We start from the raw sequence: 17,490 nt of genomic DNA, 5'->3' as shown, positions 1-17,490 counted from the left end.
TTTCACAGCAATGCCATTCAAGAAGAGTTTTTGCACCCTTAAAAATAATGACTCTTTATGGATCAATGGTTCATGAAGAACCTTTATCATCTGGAATCTTCTCATTGGCCAAAAGATTAATTTTAGATTTTCACACAAAGACAAAAATCGTTCCAAAATGGTTCATCAATGATAAAAATATTTTAATAATCTACAGAACGCTCTTCTATTATAAATGTGATTGAATTTTTTTTGGGTGAACTAAAAATGTTTTTCTGTAAACAATTTTCTTCAACAAGCAAAGAAACTGACATCTACAACACTTCTACAATACTTCGTACAGATGCTTTCGTACAGATTTGTGGTTCCCTAAAAAGCATATTTAAGCAAATATGTCAGCTTTATCTCATTATCAAAATGTTCTTCTGCTGTAAAGTACTTTTTGTAACAGTATACACATTTAAAAAAATAAGGGTCCACCGAAGTGCTGAAGACACCAGTGCTCTTCTAAAAACAGCTGTGAGTGCTTATTTTTTCAGAGATTTAAAAAAACAGGGGTTTAGTGCCTTACTACACTGCTGATGTTTAAAGGGTCATGAAACACAGAAATGCATTTTTTGAGATGTTGACAGTCATATATGTGTCCCACGTTGCTAAAAACACTATTAGGACACATACTATATTCCATTGCGATGTTTAGAGCAAATTCGTTCTTCTAGTTTAAAAGTACATTTTGAAGCTACGTCACGGCGATTAGATCACTGTGTAAATTCCAGCATGGAGATTGTCTGTCTGTCTGGCACGTGGTCTGCTAACAAATGACAAAAATATGTGTGTAAGGAACATTTTATTTTACCCGAGAGCTTTTCGAAAAATCCAGATTTCATAATATTGTAGTGATATTATTGTAAACTTAGTAACTAAATCATTTTGACTAAGGTATGTCTTTAAAAACTGAAAGGGTACTGCTGACGATACTAACTTTGCCATCTGAATAAACAAAGAACACTTATCACACACTTACCAAATCCATAGAGACAGGACAATCAACACGAACTGGAACATCATTTGTTTTTAGAAGGAGACAAGCGGCAAATCCGGATTTCACCATTTCCAGATGCGAAAAGCTCTCGGGTAAAAAATGTTCCTTACAAACATATTTTTGTCGCGTGTTAGCAGACCACTGTAATCCACACATGTGGGTCCACATGCAAGCTGTGCTGTCATAGCAGGGAAATGGAAACAAAACCTTCATTGCGGCATATTTATAAACAAAACACAGACGACCCATGTCTCTGAATAATTCTACTACTACATGTTTTAATTACGGTGGGCAACACAACATGGCATCTGAACACTGTACAGGTATAAACAGTCTTCGAAGCTATATCATGTATATTAATGAAGTTGCACCTCATCCACATTAGAGCGCGCTGTTTGGTTCGAACCAAGTCTTTCTCATGAATTAATGATGAAAACTCAAAGACGTCATGTTGTACCGGCCGGTACAGACATCCAATCTCCACGCTGGAATTTACACAATGATTGTATGGCCGTGAAGCAGCTTGACGCGAATTTCTTTTCAAACCGGAAGAACGAATTTGCTCGAAATAGCGCAAAAACAACCAATTTTCACTTTTTGTGAAATATATGTGTCCTAACAGTGTTTTTAGCAACTTGGGACATATATGTGACTGTCAACATCTCAAAAAATGTGTTGTGGTGTTTCATACACCTTTAAAACACGGTTCTTCCATTGACAACAACAGAAAAAAAGCTCTGGAAAAAAGGTTGTGCTGGACATAGATTTTTGCAGTGGTGTCATTAAAACCTTTCTGCAAACCATTCTTACAACTTCATATCCTCTTATGTAAATAACAATTTTAATAAATATAAAGAACCCTTTTGCACTATAAATATGGCATAGAAAGGTTTCATGTTCGAGGTTGTTTATGGCACCGCTGATGCCAGTAAACAACCTTTCTTGAGATTCGCGAGACTGCAGAGCTCACCAGGTTTGCATTAGCATCACCTCTGGCATTGCTGTTCCATCGGTCTCGGCCTAATTGTTGTTGATCACCCTTACAGCAGATCCACACATGACTGCACAGCCAAAAGAACAACAGTATCAGGCCAGGCATTCGCCCTGAGAGTCTCCCTAATTTCCCCACGAGAAGCAGCTCTATCTGAGAGCTGTGAATTGTGCTGTTCAGCTGTAATAACAACTCGGCTAATGAGCTTGTTTACCTCCAGCCTGCTAGCTTGCTTAACACACAAGAGTGCTGGAAGAGTTTCGCCTGTTTGCAGGCCATTTGTTGATTTGCATAGTAGAAAATGGGGGATACGACTCAAAATCCCCGTTTTCCTTCGTTTTCAAATACTATAATTACCTCAACACACCAAGAGACAGCCAAATAAGCACCTTTCTGGTCTAAATCAGCAGGCTTGTTTTGCAGGACCAGCCGCTTCTGACAAGCATCCGGTTCACAACTCGATGTTCTCAGCGAGGACTGATTTAACAAAGGAAATGAGTGGGTGAAAACGATATAAAAGAAAGTAATGGCTATGGAGAACAGACTGCTATTTGCATAGCCACCAAACATACCCAATATCTGCTTTGGGGGGGTTGGATCGCCACATTTGACATCTGCTAATTTATTCGAGACTAAATTGTTTTCTTAAAGTGCTGCGCAAACTATTTAATGACCTGCAAATGATTGATTTGCACCCCTGGTGTGAATGATGTTATGAGCATTTGCTTGCAATTTAATGCAGCATTTGAAATAAAAAATCATATAAGGGTCAATCTATAATTGCTGTGACATTTCCATCTGCAATTTTAATTCTAAAACTCCTAAATCACATGTTAAACCCACCATGTTACATGAAGTATTGCAGAAAATGAATTACTATAAAAATATTAGCAGTATTAGGCCCTGTACACACAAACACATGGATTTTAAAAGCAGAAGCTTTTTATACGTGGTTTGGCTGTTCGTATTGGGTTACTGATACAAAAACTTTTTTGAAAACTCAATCCAAGGGGAAGATTTTCTAAAATGCTGACAAAAGATTGTGTACCAAGATGTGAAACTGTGCAATGGCCAAGGCAACCAAATACCAATGGAACTCATAACATATATATTGATATGGACAATTATCCTACCTAATTTTGGAACAGAGACATCAGAATGCAGCCCACTGGAACCAATAATAAGATTCATTGAGGGTTCTGATTGGCCAACATGACATTACAGTTAGGATGATATCACCACCTGTTGCTTTGTTTACTATAACATGTACATAACATACAGTATATATGTGCCATTACAAAACATATAACCATGTAAAAGTGGACATAGCCTTACATTACAAAGGTTTAGGGACACCTCTCGAAAGCAGGGTTTCCAATCACTTTCATGGCCACTAGTACATAAAATAAATGAATTCATTTATGATACAGTGATAACCCAGCAAGCCTTTTTTGTTTTTAAAAGATGTCTAATTGATGTCTAATAGACGTCTAAACATAGTCGTCTTGGCTAAAACAAGGCTAAATTTGGGCTGTCAGTGAAAATCTACTAGTCGTCAAAAAATAGGCCAAAACTAGACTAGTCATCAAATAAACAGAAATCAATGACTAACACATATAAAGTCTGTCTAATCTGTCTATTTGGCTATACTTAGATGTCTTTTAAATTTTCACTGACAGCCCAAGTTTAGCCTTGTTTTAGCCAAGCTGTCTATGTTTAGATGTCTATTAGACGTCTATTAAACACAAAATTGTTTGCTGGGAAGTTGCCAACTTTGGATTAAGTCCATTCATGAAATTTCCTTTCTACAAAATATTGCACAGTCATTTGTTAGTGGATGAAATTGGAACAACAGCAACTCAGCTATGAAATTGTAGGCCATGTTAAAAAATAAAATAAAAATCACAGAGTGGGGTCAGCTCAGAAGTTGCAACTTTCTGCAGAGTCAATAGCGGCCTACAAATTAGCTCAAGTACAGTGTGTAGAGAGCTTCATGGAATTTGTTTCCATGGTTTCCAAGCTTGACATTATCAAGTGCAATGCAAGGTGCCGAATGCAATGGTGTAAAGCAGGCTGCCACTAGACTTTAGAGCCGTAGAGATGTGCTCTCTAGAGTGACGAATCCCGCTTCTCTGTCTGGCAATCTGATGGATGAGTCTGGGTTTGGCAGTTGCCAAAAGAACATTACTTTCCTGACTGCATTGTGAAAAGTGTCAAATTTGGATTATGGTGACCCCCTAAAGGACTATAGTTGCACCTTAGTTGCAATCAAAGAACATTTTGGAGAATTTTGTTTTGGGGATGACTTCTTTATGTTCCAACATGACTGTGTACCAATGCACAAAGCAAGATCCATAAAGATATGGATGAGCATGTTTGGTGAGGAGGATTTTGACTGACCTGCACACAGTCCTGACCTCAACCTGATTGAACACCTTTGGGATGAATTAGAACATAGACTGAATTACTTGTTCTTGTTATTATCTACAAGAATGGTAAAAAAAAATATCGCATAAACACACTCCTAAACCTTGTGGAAAGCCTTCTAAGAAGAGTTGAATCAATTATAGGGTGGGGAGACGTCTGCACTTTTGGCGATTTAGTTTTCTTCTTCTTTCTTTTTTGGCTTAATCCCTTTATTAATCAGGGTCGCCACAGTAGAATGAACCGCCTACTTATCCAGCATATGTTTTACGCAGCGGATGCTCTTCCAGTTGCAACCCACTGGGTTGAAATCACTGGGAAACACCCATACACTGTCATTCACACACTTACCCAAATCACCTATAGCTCATGTCTTTGGACTTGTGGGGGAAACCGGAGCACCTGGAGGAAACCCCCACAAACACGGGGAGAATATGCAAACTCCACACAGAAATGCCAACTGACTCAGCTGAGGCTCAAAGCAGCGATCTTCTTGCTGTAAGGCAAAATTGCTACTCACTGCGCCACCCAATAAAGTTTATATAAAGTGAAATTGTATTATGGAGCTGAAGATTCTTATTTTAAAAATTATGATAAAAAAAACTACACAGATACACACATTGCATGAGTGCATGTGTGTGTGTGTGTGTGTGTGTTAGCTATATAAAACAGCTATATTAAAACAACATTTCACATAAACCATGTAATATAGAAATAAATAATTTACAAATGTTGCCTTGGATACAAACTGAAATAATATATATAAACACTGATTTGTTGCCATCTTAACGTGACTAACAGCATCTGCCTCAGCAATTATAGAAAGACAGACTTGTCTACATCTAAAGATTGTAATCCAGACTGAAACGGAAGTTTAAAATCCCTGGAATGAGTCATGGAAGTGGAAGCGAAAAACAACATCTAATGATGCTGAGGATCCAGGAGCCGAACTCTCATGTTACTCTTAAAGCAATTAAAAACGTCTAAAAGGGGGCGACGCTCAAGCCCTCGCTGATTCTTTCCTAATGAGTGTCTCGACTTCCTGCTCACTAATGACATAAAAGTCAGTCTGATCAGTGGAGTGGAGGAATGAAGATATAATTATATAAAGTTATAATAATGATTAAAAATTTAAAAAATTAGTCCTTCTCTTAATAGGAGATTCATTGAATTATTCACTCAAACAATTTGTTCAAAACGGCTGATTCATTTGTAAGCAAAGCAGTACACAGTCTTTATGAATGGATCATTGAATCAATGACTTGAATCAGATGATTTGTTCAATGTTCATTCATTCAAGAGTGAAACACCTCAGTGTTGCTTTAAATAACAGTTCTACTTTATTTATTTTAGTACATTGTAGGAAATAATATTCATTCTTTGTACTTCAAAATGTTATGTGAAATTGCCATTATATATTCTTTTATACAGTGCATCCGGAAAGTATTTTTTATGTTACAGCCTTATTCCAAAATGGATTAAATTCATTTATTTCCTCAATTCTACACACAATACCCCATAATGACAATGTGAATTTTTTTTTTTGAAAATGTTGCAAATTTATTAAAAATAAAAAAACGGAGAAATTACATGTACAGAAGTATTCACAGCCTTTGCTGTGAAGCTCTAAATAGGTACATTCTGTTTCCACTGATCATTCTTGAGATGTGTCAGCAGCTTAATTGGAGTTCACCTGTGGTCAATTCAGTTGATTGGACATGATTTGAAAAGGCACCTGTCTATATAAGGTCCCAGGGTTGACGGTGCATGTCAAAGCACAAACCAAGCATGAAGACAAAGGAATTGTCTGTAGACCTCTGAGACAGGATTGTCTCAAGGCACAAGGCTGGGGAAGATTACAGAAAAATTTCTGCTCCTCTGAAAGTTCCAGTGAGCACAGTGGCCTCCATCATCTGTAAGTGCAAGATGTTTGGAACCACCAGGACTCTTCCTAGAGCTGGCCGGCCATCTAAGCTGAGTGATCGGGAGAGAAGGGCCTTAGTCAGGGAGGTGATCAATAACCCGATGGTCACTCTGTCTGACCTCCAGCGTTCTTCTGTGGAGAAATGAGAACCTTACAGAAGGACAACCATCTGTGCAGCAATCCACCAATCAGGCCTGTATGGTAGAGTGGCCATATGGAAGCCACTCCCTGCCTGGAATTTGCCAAAAGGCATCTGAAGGACTCTCAGACCATAAGAAACAAAATTCTCTGTATCTGATGAGACTAAAATGAAACTCTTTGGAGTGAATGCCAGGGATTATGTTAGGAGAAAACCAAGCACCGCTCATCACCAGGCTAATACCATCCCTACAGTGAAGCATGGTGGTGGCAACATCATGCTGTGGGGATGTTTTTCAGCAGCAGGAACTGGAAGACTAGTCAGGATAGAGGGAGAGATGAATGCAGCAATGTACAGAGACATCCTGAATGAAAACCTGCTTCAGAGTGCTCTTGACCTCAGACTGGGGCGACGGTTCATCTTCCAGCAGGACAATGGCCCAAAGCACACTGCCAAAATATCAATGGAGTGGCTTCAAAACAACTCTGTGAATGTCCTTGAGTGGCCCGGCCAAATCCCATACCTAAATCCTATCAAACTTCTCTTGAGAGATCTGAAAATGGCTGTACACCGTTGCTTCCCATCCAACCTGATAGAGCTTGAGAGGTACTACAAAGAGAAATGGGCAAAAATTCCCAAAGACAGGTGTGCCAAGCTTGTGGCATCATATTCAAAAAGACTTCAAAAAGGCTGTAATTGCTGCATCAAAGGTGCATCAACAAAGTATTGAGCAAAGGCTGTGAATACTTCTGTACATGTGATTTTTCAGGTTTTTTATTTTTAATAAATTTGCAACATTTTCAAAAAATCTTTTTTCACATTGTCATTGTATTGTGTGTAAAATTGTGAGGAAATAACAAAAAATGTGGAAAAAGTGAAGCGCTATGAATGCTTTCTGGATGCACTGCATTATTACAATTATACTATTTTGCTCAATTTAACAACAAATGTTTGTATTTATTTTTCTACCATAGACTTCAATTGGTGCCGGTTTCCAACATTCTTCAAAATATCTTCTTTTATGATCAGCAGATGAAAGACACTCATAAAGATCTGAACCCACTTGTGGATCAGTAAATATTTTTTATTTTATTTTGAGTGAACTATCACTTTAATTTACTCCAAACTCAGGAGGCAAACTGAGACCGGTCCATTCTGTTGCATTTTGACTGAAATATGAACGCAACAGACCAAAGACATATAAACAGCACAAAAACAGGACAAAATGTCTCCAGATCAGACCTTAAAAAGCAGTGGATCATAGTCGCAATGTTGCTCATTACAGTTCATCAGAAACACAGCTGTTTTGAGACTTGAGACTGTTTGAGACTTTTGCCATTGGAGGTAAAACTGGATTCCAATGAATCATAAGTACTTTTTTTTTAATCAAACAGTAGCACAGAAGTATCTAAAATGATCGTGAGTGTGATGAAAAAGAGAAATGTGAGCTTAAAAAGAGCACAATCTGACGACACCTAATGTAATTGTGTCTGAGTCAGTGGACACGTCGCTTTCCAAAGGTAATTTCCGAGCCAAAGAACAGTGGGACGAAGCCGAGACTCGTGGTCTGGAACAACTTCACAGATCTTGGCAGTGAAGATCCTGCCTTCGTGACATATGTTTTAAGAGGAGATGAAATAAGCATCAAATGTGACACTCTTATGCTAAGATTAGCCTGCGCTTGACATTAATTGAGTGCGGAAGTGATACTTTACGATGACAGAGAGCAGGGTCTTACATTAACATCTGAAGAGGCAAGTCTTTTCTGAGCTTACCCAGGGTCGAGGAATTGCGTATTAAAGTGATAAACAAATGCCGGAACAAGCCATCTGCTCTTCACATTTTTTCCATGTTGCTTAAATACACCATATTTCAGACTCGCTTCCTCTGTTCTGCTCAGTCTTCACAACCATCCTGACCTTTTCTAACACATTTCCAGTGCAGTGTACAAATACTACACAGCCAAAAACAACAGACTATGTGCAACAGAGAAAGTAAATCACCAGTCTTTTAAACATTCATTCATTTTCCTCCAGCTTAGTCCCTTTATTTATCAAGGGTCGCCACAACGGAATGAACCGACAACTTATCCAGCATATGTTTTACACAGCAGATTCCCTTCAAGCCACAACCCAGCACTGGGAAACACCCATACACTCTCGCATTCACACATATACACTACGGCCAATTTAGTTTATTCAATTCACCTATAGCACATGTCTTTAGACTGTGGGGGAAACCACTGCGCTGCCAATCTGCCAACAGTAAGATCATTTTAAATTAGAATTGCCCGTCTAAACTTACCTGAACAAAATTATTGAAGACTTCGATTATTTATGTATTCATGTTTTAATAACAACATATTGAGAAAAATCAATGATAAGGTACAACAAAACTGCAAGATGAATGATGATAATCTTCATAGCGTCAAATAAAACACCCATAGCGAATGTTTTAATATCAGGACTTATTAGATGATATTATGAGTAACATCAAATATATAATCAAATTAATCCAGCCTGTTCTCATGGGGAAACTTCACTATTTTACGTATTGTCAGAAAAATGGCTAATTCAAACTAATTCATATGATCAAATTTTTATGAAAACGTACGATTTTTAAAAGCAGACACCACTATAACCGTCATTTGGAGATGACCAAATTGTACTAAAATGTACACTGTAAAAAATATCTGTAAATTGACAGATTGGTCAGGGGGTGGCAGGGGCGGCCGGAAGGACAAACTTTAAATGGGTCTTGGTTAGGGCTGTGTGATTAATCAAAATTGAATCGCAATCGTAATTTGAAACGTTAGCTAATCGCAAGAGGCTACGATATGAAATATATATATATATACATTTTTTTTTCCCTGCCCAGAGCAAATGTGTGACTGCTATCTGTGTGTGATAGTCTTACTACCCAATTGACCTAGCACACTTTCGTTCTGCATTATCAGAATTGCACCACTGAACTATGCGGAACGCCCACAACAACAACAAAAAAATGAAAAACAGGAAACTGCGGATAAGTGGGATAATGGCGTCGGCTGCTTCAAAAGCATTAATAAACAAATTAATATCAAGGAATACAGCAATGCTAATATGGGAATATTTTGGTTTCAAAGTCACAGACACCGAAAAAAAACAGGTAATTTTTAAGAGCTGTCACAGAATTGCCACAGCTTGTGGATAATTGAGCTGAAGCTTGGCTACAAAATTAAAACGCAAACCAAATCTCAATATCTGTCAAAAAAAAGCAATTGGATATTTTCCCCAAACTGCACAGCCCTAGTCTTGGTATAGGAGGTCAAAAGGGGTCAGGGTCAAAAATTAACATAGCAACCATTTAACGGTCACGGGGCTGGATTTGAACTCCTATGGCTTCTTGTTGGTTTAGTTTGTTTCTGATTTGTTTGTTTCTGTTTTTATTTGTTTGGCTTGGTTCTTTTTTAGTTGTGTTGTTTTTGTTTGGCTCTTTTATTTGCTTTATGTGGTCTGGATCTGTTTGCTTCGTTTCTTTTTCTTTAGTTTGGTTCTCTTTTTTGGTCTCGTTTGGCTTATTTGTAAATTATTTTCATTATGGGATCTTGATCTTCCTTCCAACAACTATAAACCTTGAAAAGTAAAAAAAAAAAAAAGACTTTTATGAACATTTTTAAGTAACCCTTTATTTTGATGGTCCATTTGAGTATTAGTAGACTGTCTGCTTAATATCTGTTGATACTGCTCCTTCAACTTTAACTGACTATAAGAAACTTTGCAAGTACATGTCAACTTACACTAACCCTAACCCTAACAGTCTACTTATAATCTATTGAGAAATAGTTAGCATGTAGATGCAAAGTAAGTTAAATTCAACAAACTGACCATCAAAATAAAGTCTGACCAATTTTTAATAGTTTGAAGTTATATATCGTCTAGGTTGGTGTACATTATACTACAAAAACTTGATAATAAGCTTCCAGTACATTTTCTGTTATTTTACAAACCTGGTTCTCTATCTATTAAATCTTAAACAATATCTTGTCTACTAAAATGTCAATAAAAGTCACTTTGTTCAACTGCAGAGGTAAATTTCCAACATCAAAAGAGCAGAGATCAAGGTCCCATAATGCAATTCACAAACTTAAATAGACGTAAAACACAAAATACAGAAACCAATCACAGATATTTTAACAGTGTATGAATGAGACTGTGTAAAATTTTTATAAATTAGCAACTAAATCAAAAAATTGGTAAATCAAACGTGGTAAAACTTGAAAACCCTACAAATAAAAAAATTCTGTTATTTGTAAAGGCCTCAAAATACTCACAGGCTGCGTCCAAAATCGCATACTTCCATACTATATAGTAGCCTAAAATCAGTATGCGAGCCGAGTAGTATGTCTGAATTCATAGAATTCGAAAATCAATATGCAAGAAGTTCCCGGATGACCTACTACTTCCGGCGAGATTCTGAATTGCGCATCGAATGGACGCTGCACTATCCCATGATGCCCCATGAGAAAATTTATGAATGGGAGTGAAGCGACGAAACTCACGTAGTAGGTTGTGACAAAATTAGTGACAAAATGGCAGATGCAGTACGTCTGAGTTCCATTCATACTGCTCACATTCATACTGTATAGAACGTACTTTTCTAATGGCTGAGAAGTATGTTTAAATTCAAATGCAGTACCTACTGAGTAGTAGGTGGTTTTGGATGCAGCCACAGTATTAGTTTTTTTTTCGTAAAGATAAAAAAAGAAGCTCAGTAGACACTACTACGGTGGCAGAGAGAGTTTAACGTGCTGCAATTTAAGAAAGCACATGCAATCACAAAAAACACCAGCAGATGAAGAAACGATCTTCATCAATTTGACAGCATACGTGTTGCAAATTGGTCACAACACAAACAACTGAAGAAACGTGCTGCAAATTGGTCACAACACTTGCAAATATCCACGTAACACAACGGAAATGTTTCAAGGGGAACCAAAAACATGACGGACCCTGCTGAGATATGGATGAGTTATTATGTTGTGTAATCAGGATATTAAAATAAACGAAAAACAACTCACCTTTCAAAGACCACCAATCACCTCACTGAGCAACAGTCATGGCATAATAACACATCCACTGCGCGTTCCTTCAGTTGTTTGTGTTGTGAGATTTTGTAACACGTATGCTGTCAAACTGATGAAGATAGTTTCTTTATTTGCTGATGTTTTTTGTACTTGCACCTGCTTTCTTAAATTGCAGCGTGTTCAGCTCTCTCGGCCACCGTGCATTACTGTTAGTGAACTGTCTATGTAAAAAAATGCTTAAGTATGAAAGCTGAATAACATTTTAAAGTCTACAGATTTATCAGAAAAATAATCATTGATTAGTTGATTCATCTCATATTATTCAGTTGCATTAACAATTATCAAAACAATAGTTAGTTGTTAGCTAAACAATTCATGAAAACTGTTCCAGTTCCTAAATCCACCTAAATTTGCATAAATCTTACAAATATGAGCCTGGTGTGAACAGTGGTAAATGCTATATATAGTCTATAAAGTTAAAAGCTTTGGTCTAAATGTGTAAAACTATACATTTTATAGATTCCTTAATGGAAAAACATGAAATCATGAGTGCATTTTTGCCGAAAGACAACTATAACTACAAAAAAAAAACATAAATAATTGGTACTGCTCTTGATAAAATTGTATTTATATTTCTATTGTTTGGCAAATGGATACAGTAGATCTAGAACAGAGTCAACATCTTGGCATAGCACATGCATTGGCTGCACGTTTTCACAGATAAAAAATTTAGTCTAAGCAGTGTTTAGACTGGTGATAGAAAAGCCTAATTTAATTGGAATTACAGGACTAATTATGTGCTATGAACCAAGAGATTAACGGTAAAAGGTTGTTGCCAATAATGTATGTAATCGTAGGTAATCTTCAAAACTGCTTGTGAATTAAATGCTTACCAACCTTTAAAAACCCATCCAAACACAGATATCTTGGCTAAAACATGGCTATATTTGTCAGTGAAAATCTTCTAGACGTCTATAAACAGTCAAAAAATAGACTATCATGATCAGTTAGACAGGAATGAATGACTACATGTTTATTTTAAGTCAAATGTAGCCTTGTTTTGTCTATCTTTGGACATCTATTAGATGTCTTTTTAACACAAAATAGTTTAGTGGGCTTCCTCATTGCACATTTGAACTGTCTGCTGGAGTCTAAGTGTTCCTGAAGACCAGACATACAGACCTAAAAAAGGTATCAGGCTTCGGTTCAGCTGGTCAATCTCACCGCGCAATAACTTTCATCTTGCCAGATGAACCGGTAAATAACGGTGGAGCTTAAATCACTTTTTTCCTGAAAGCAAGGAGCTACTCTAATGCCTTCGAAAGGATCACATTTCGGTCATTTCTCTGGAAGTAATCGATAAACGGGCCACGGGCACCATCTCAAGTCCTACCGCTGACCCATAAACACTTCGGATGGGCTTGTTAACTCGATTTTAAAACCCATAGCGGAGGCGGCTCAGCTTTCTCGTCGAAATGACAATAATACATCAGCCGCTCCATTTTTGGAGCTTGGGGAATCTGGCGGAGAGCGTGCAGCGCATGGACCTCTTCAGTAACAGGCCTGTTCTGTGGCCAGTCAGATCCGGGATGGGTGCCCGTCACCATGGCAGCATTTTTATTGACATGGTGGCTTGATTCTAATGAACTGGCACCAGGGAGCCTCTTCAGGAGGACTTCATTTGGAGGTTTGACTCAAACACCCAGCGGTTCACCCGCCATAAATTATGATCTCGCAGGATACTGAAAGTTCCCTTGAGGGATGTTGCACAAAAACAGAGTTTCTTCATGCACCTGTCAATTTCGATATGCACTATCAATTTGGCTTTTCGAATGTTTTTTCAGTCAAATGTAAAGCAGGATGAGCAGATGTCCCTGTTTTCCAGGGACAATGCCAATTTTTGTTTGAGCCGTTTGAGTAAAAAAAAAGGTGTATTGTTCCTGTTTTGTTTTTAACTCATAATTTAGATTACAATGCTATTTTGACTACAGAACTACAAAATATCCAGGATTTACATCTTACACTTTTATATATAATTTATATATAATACACCTTTAAGGCCATTTTTCTCAAAGTAAGTTTTTTTATCCTGCACGGAGTCATAAACCTCCACTTAAGCAGCCCTTACCTACACCAACATTTAAGGTTTTATTCATATATTTGTATTTGCAAGGTTGTTATTTCTAAATTAAGTGATAAAAAAAGAGATGCACCAAAACCACCTCTGCAATTATTACATCTTCCTTTAATACCTCCAAAAAATCAAAAAATAAACTTTATCTAACTTTAATAAACTGTAAAAATGCTGGGCTTCACACAATTGCTTCATGTTGTCCCAACGTAAATCAATTAAGTCAGGGGTGTCTAAACCCGGTCCTGGAGGGCCGGTGTCCTGCATAGTTTAGCTCCAACTTCCTCCAACACACTTGCATGGAAGTCTAGTATACAGAAAGAGCTTGATTAGCTATTTCAGGTGTGTTTAATTGGGGTTGGAACTAAAATATTCAGGACCCCGGCCCTGCAGGACTGAGTCACCACTAAATTAAGTTAACTTAATTGTTTTTTTGTTTTTTTTTTTGCTTGTTTTTTTTACAAATTTAACCGAATTTAACATAAAAAAACAGTTAAGTTGTCGCACAAAAACCCACAGGAGTTGTGTTGATTCAACTTTTTAAAAATAAGTTGTTTGAACAAGGAGCAAAAAAAGTCACTTGTTAATGTATGTTGTGCACTGTAAAACCCAACAGTCAACTTAATCAAACGAAATGAGTGTAGTTAACTCAAAATTTGCTGAAAGTTAATTCTAGTAATGAGTTAATTCATTACTCATTACTTCATCTTAAATGGATTAAGTTCACAGTACTCATATAGATTAGTTTTTTACTCAAATGGTTTGTAGGAATCAATTTCCTCAAACGGTTTGAGTTGCCTTAACTTATTGAGTTTTAAAGTAATCAGTTTGAGTTCATTTATCGGGTTTTACTGTGGCCAAATTGCTTCGTTTACTCAAATGTATTAAATTCACAGTACTCATTAGTATTAGTTTTTGAACTTAAATGATTTGTTGCTGTCTGTGTCCTCAAATGTTTTGAATTACCTACAGTAAACTTTTTGGGTTTTACAGTGTGTTATAAATCTGTGCAAATTAGCACATATTTAATTAAACAATTATTATGTGCTTAATTATAAACAAGAGTGTAACTTTGGTTTGAGAAGTGGGGGAACACAAAATGGGAGATACTTAGGGAGATACAAAATCCAATAAATAATTAGGCTGATTAAACAAACTTAAATTTCACTCATTTAACCAACCAACCAACCAAAAAAAAAAAAAAAATTGTCATGAACTGTGTGCTGAATCACTATTTTGTAATATCAGTTGCAGATAGACAGCAGCAAAATTAATATGTAGGCTAATATATGAACATTAACCTAATAATTGTCTTTCAAGCAAAAAAAAACAAAACACCTTTAGTTAATGAAAAATCCTGAGTTACTGTTAGATGTTTAATCGATCACATCACTGACTGAAACAAATGTTTCAACCACGATACCTGCTCATTAATGTCAATCAAACAGAAGAGAGATTTATTCACTGCTCTTCACTAAATAACTACAGTAACTAATCAGAAGCAATGTTTATTTTAATTATAGAGGGAAGAAAAAAGAGATTTGATTCAATTTATTAAGCTATTATTAAGTTAATAGGCCACAATCATTCATTTACTTTTCAGCTTAGTCCCTTTATTCATCAGCAGTCGCCACAGTGGAATGAACCGTCAACTTATCCAGCATATGTTTTACACAGCGGATGCCCTTCCAGTTGCAACCCTTCATAGGGAAACACTCTTATTCACACTCATACACTACGGCCAATTTAGCTTACCTAATTCACCTATAGCATATGTCTTTGGACTTGTGGGGGAAACCGGAGAACCCAGAAGAAACCTTCACAAACTCGGGGAAAACCTGAAAACTCCACACAGAAATGCCAACTGACCCAGCCGAGGCTTGAACCAGTGACCCTCTTGCTGTGAGGCGATATCGCTACCCACTGTGCCACCACACCACCCCATAGGCTAAACTGTTTTTTATATTGTATGCCATTCATTCTATCTTTTGCAATTTCCTTTTTTACCATTATAGCCTACTGACATTATGGGTGATATCCCTTACATGCCAATGCTGACAGGTATGCAGCATAAATGTGAAGTTTCTGGACACTGACGGATGCAAAGACACACACACACACACACTCTCTCTCTCTCTCTCTCTCTCTCTCTCTGCATGTTAGTCACGATTCTCAGTGGCGATGACAGCTTGAGGTTAAAAATAATAAAAAGTGGAGGGACACAAATGGGATTTGGAAAAAAAAAAGGGGGGGGGGGGGGCATGTGGAAGTGATCCATGCTGTTGTTTATACAGTTGAAGTCAGAATTATTAGCCCCCCTCTATATTATTTTTCTCTAATGTTTGTTTAACAGAGAGATTTTTTTGAACATATTTTTAAACATAATACTTTTAATAACTAATTTATGGCATCCGCTGTGTAAAACATATGCTGGATAAGTTGGCGGTTCATTCCGCTGTGGCGACCCCTGATGAATAAAGGAACTAAGCCAAGGGAAAATTAATGAATAATACCTGATTTCTTTTACCTTTGTCTTGATGACAGTTAATAATATTTTACTAGATATTTTTCAAGATACTAGTATTCAGCTTAAAGGGACATTTAAAGGCTGAACTAATTAGGTAAATCATTATGGTTTGTTCTGTAGACAATCGGAAAAAATATATAAAAATTATAAATTTTAAGAATTAAAAACTAAAATTAAAGCTTTTATTCTAGCTGAAATAAAACAAATCAGACTTTCCCCAGAAGAAAAAATATTATAGGAAATACTGTAAAAAATTCCTTGCTCTGTTAAACATAATTTGGGAAATATTGTAATACAAAAACTTGAAATTGAAATTCTTAGTGTAAACAATTAGCCCTATAAGTATAGCGATGATAAGTCTATTTAAATGTTCTCCTTATTTGTTGCAGTGTTCTTCAGTTCTTCGACAAAGGCCATTTAGCTCAAGCAGACCAGACACAGCAGCAGTTCACCACGCCAAAGACGCAGCAACCACATAATGTGATTAGCAACCACAATTCATGGCTCAAATCCATTAGCTCCCTTCAAAGTGGAACTTTTTTCGCCGGTCATGTGCTTATGTAATTATGGCCTTTGCCAGTTGGCAGTTTCTCAAGTAACTGTGCCCAGCTCGATATAGCCAAAAGGACCACAGGAGACTGTGCAAGCGGAGGAAACCATGGCAACGGAGCGAGTCGGGTCGCCGTGCCGACGGTGCCCGCAGACAGGTTGAAGGATGCGGAGAAGAGAAAGAGAGGCTGAAAATAGGAGCGCAGGTACAGTCCTTCAGGCCCAATTAAAACCAGTTTCACGGCAAACAGAGCAAATGAAAAAAGTGAATATTCAGCGTTAGCAGCAGCTGCGCGTTTGGCCACGGATACGGCTGAGCAAAATGCCCTGTGATTATTTTTGATGAGCATTGAAGTGTAATTTAACAGGCTAATTTAAGATAATAAAACAACTGCGACTGCCATCTGGAAGAACGCAGGACGTCTGAAGTGTGAAAACACTGAATCGTATTACGTGAATTAATCGCGGAAGCAGTACAGGCTAAGGTTAATATGTTATCTTTTGGCATTTTGAAGAGTAATCCAGTGATGAATATGCTAGGAATATTAATTGCCTTTTTTGCTTTGCTGCTTTTCAGGGATTGTGGTATTTTACACCAGAGCACATGGAGTTTGTGATTATGGGGGTGTGCGTTCATTCATTCATTTTCCTTCAGCTTAGTCTCTTTATTCATCAAGGATTGACAGCGGAATGAACCACCATCTTATCTAGCATATGTT

At 37.2% G+C, this 17,490-nt stretch overlaps 1 protein-coding gene across 2 annotated transcripts in view; it reads right to left on the bottom strand.

Moving 5' to 3' along the window:
• yjefn3 (YjeF N-terminal domain containing 3) overlaps positions 1 to 17,490 on the bottom strand; it is a 72,159-nt gene that overhangs the window by 26,510 nt on the left and 28,159 nt on the right. The window lies entirely within an intron of this gene.

Source organism: Danio aesculapii, chromosome 22 (assembly GCF_903798145.1).
Source record: "Danio aesculapii chromosome 22, fDanAes4.1, whole genome shotgun sequence".
NCBI classification, from domain to species: domain Eukaryota; kingdom Metazoa; phylum Chordata; class Actinopteri; order Cypriniformes; family Danionidae; genus Danio; species Danio aesculapii.
This window is presented reverse-complemented; position numbering and strand designations above follow the sequence as displayed.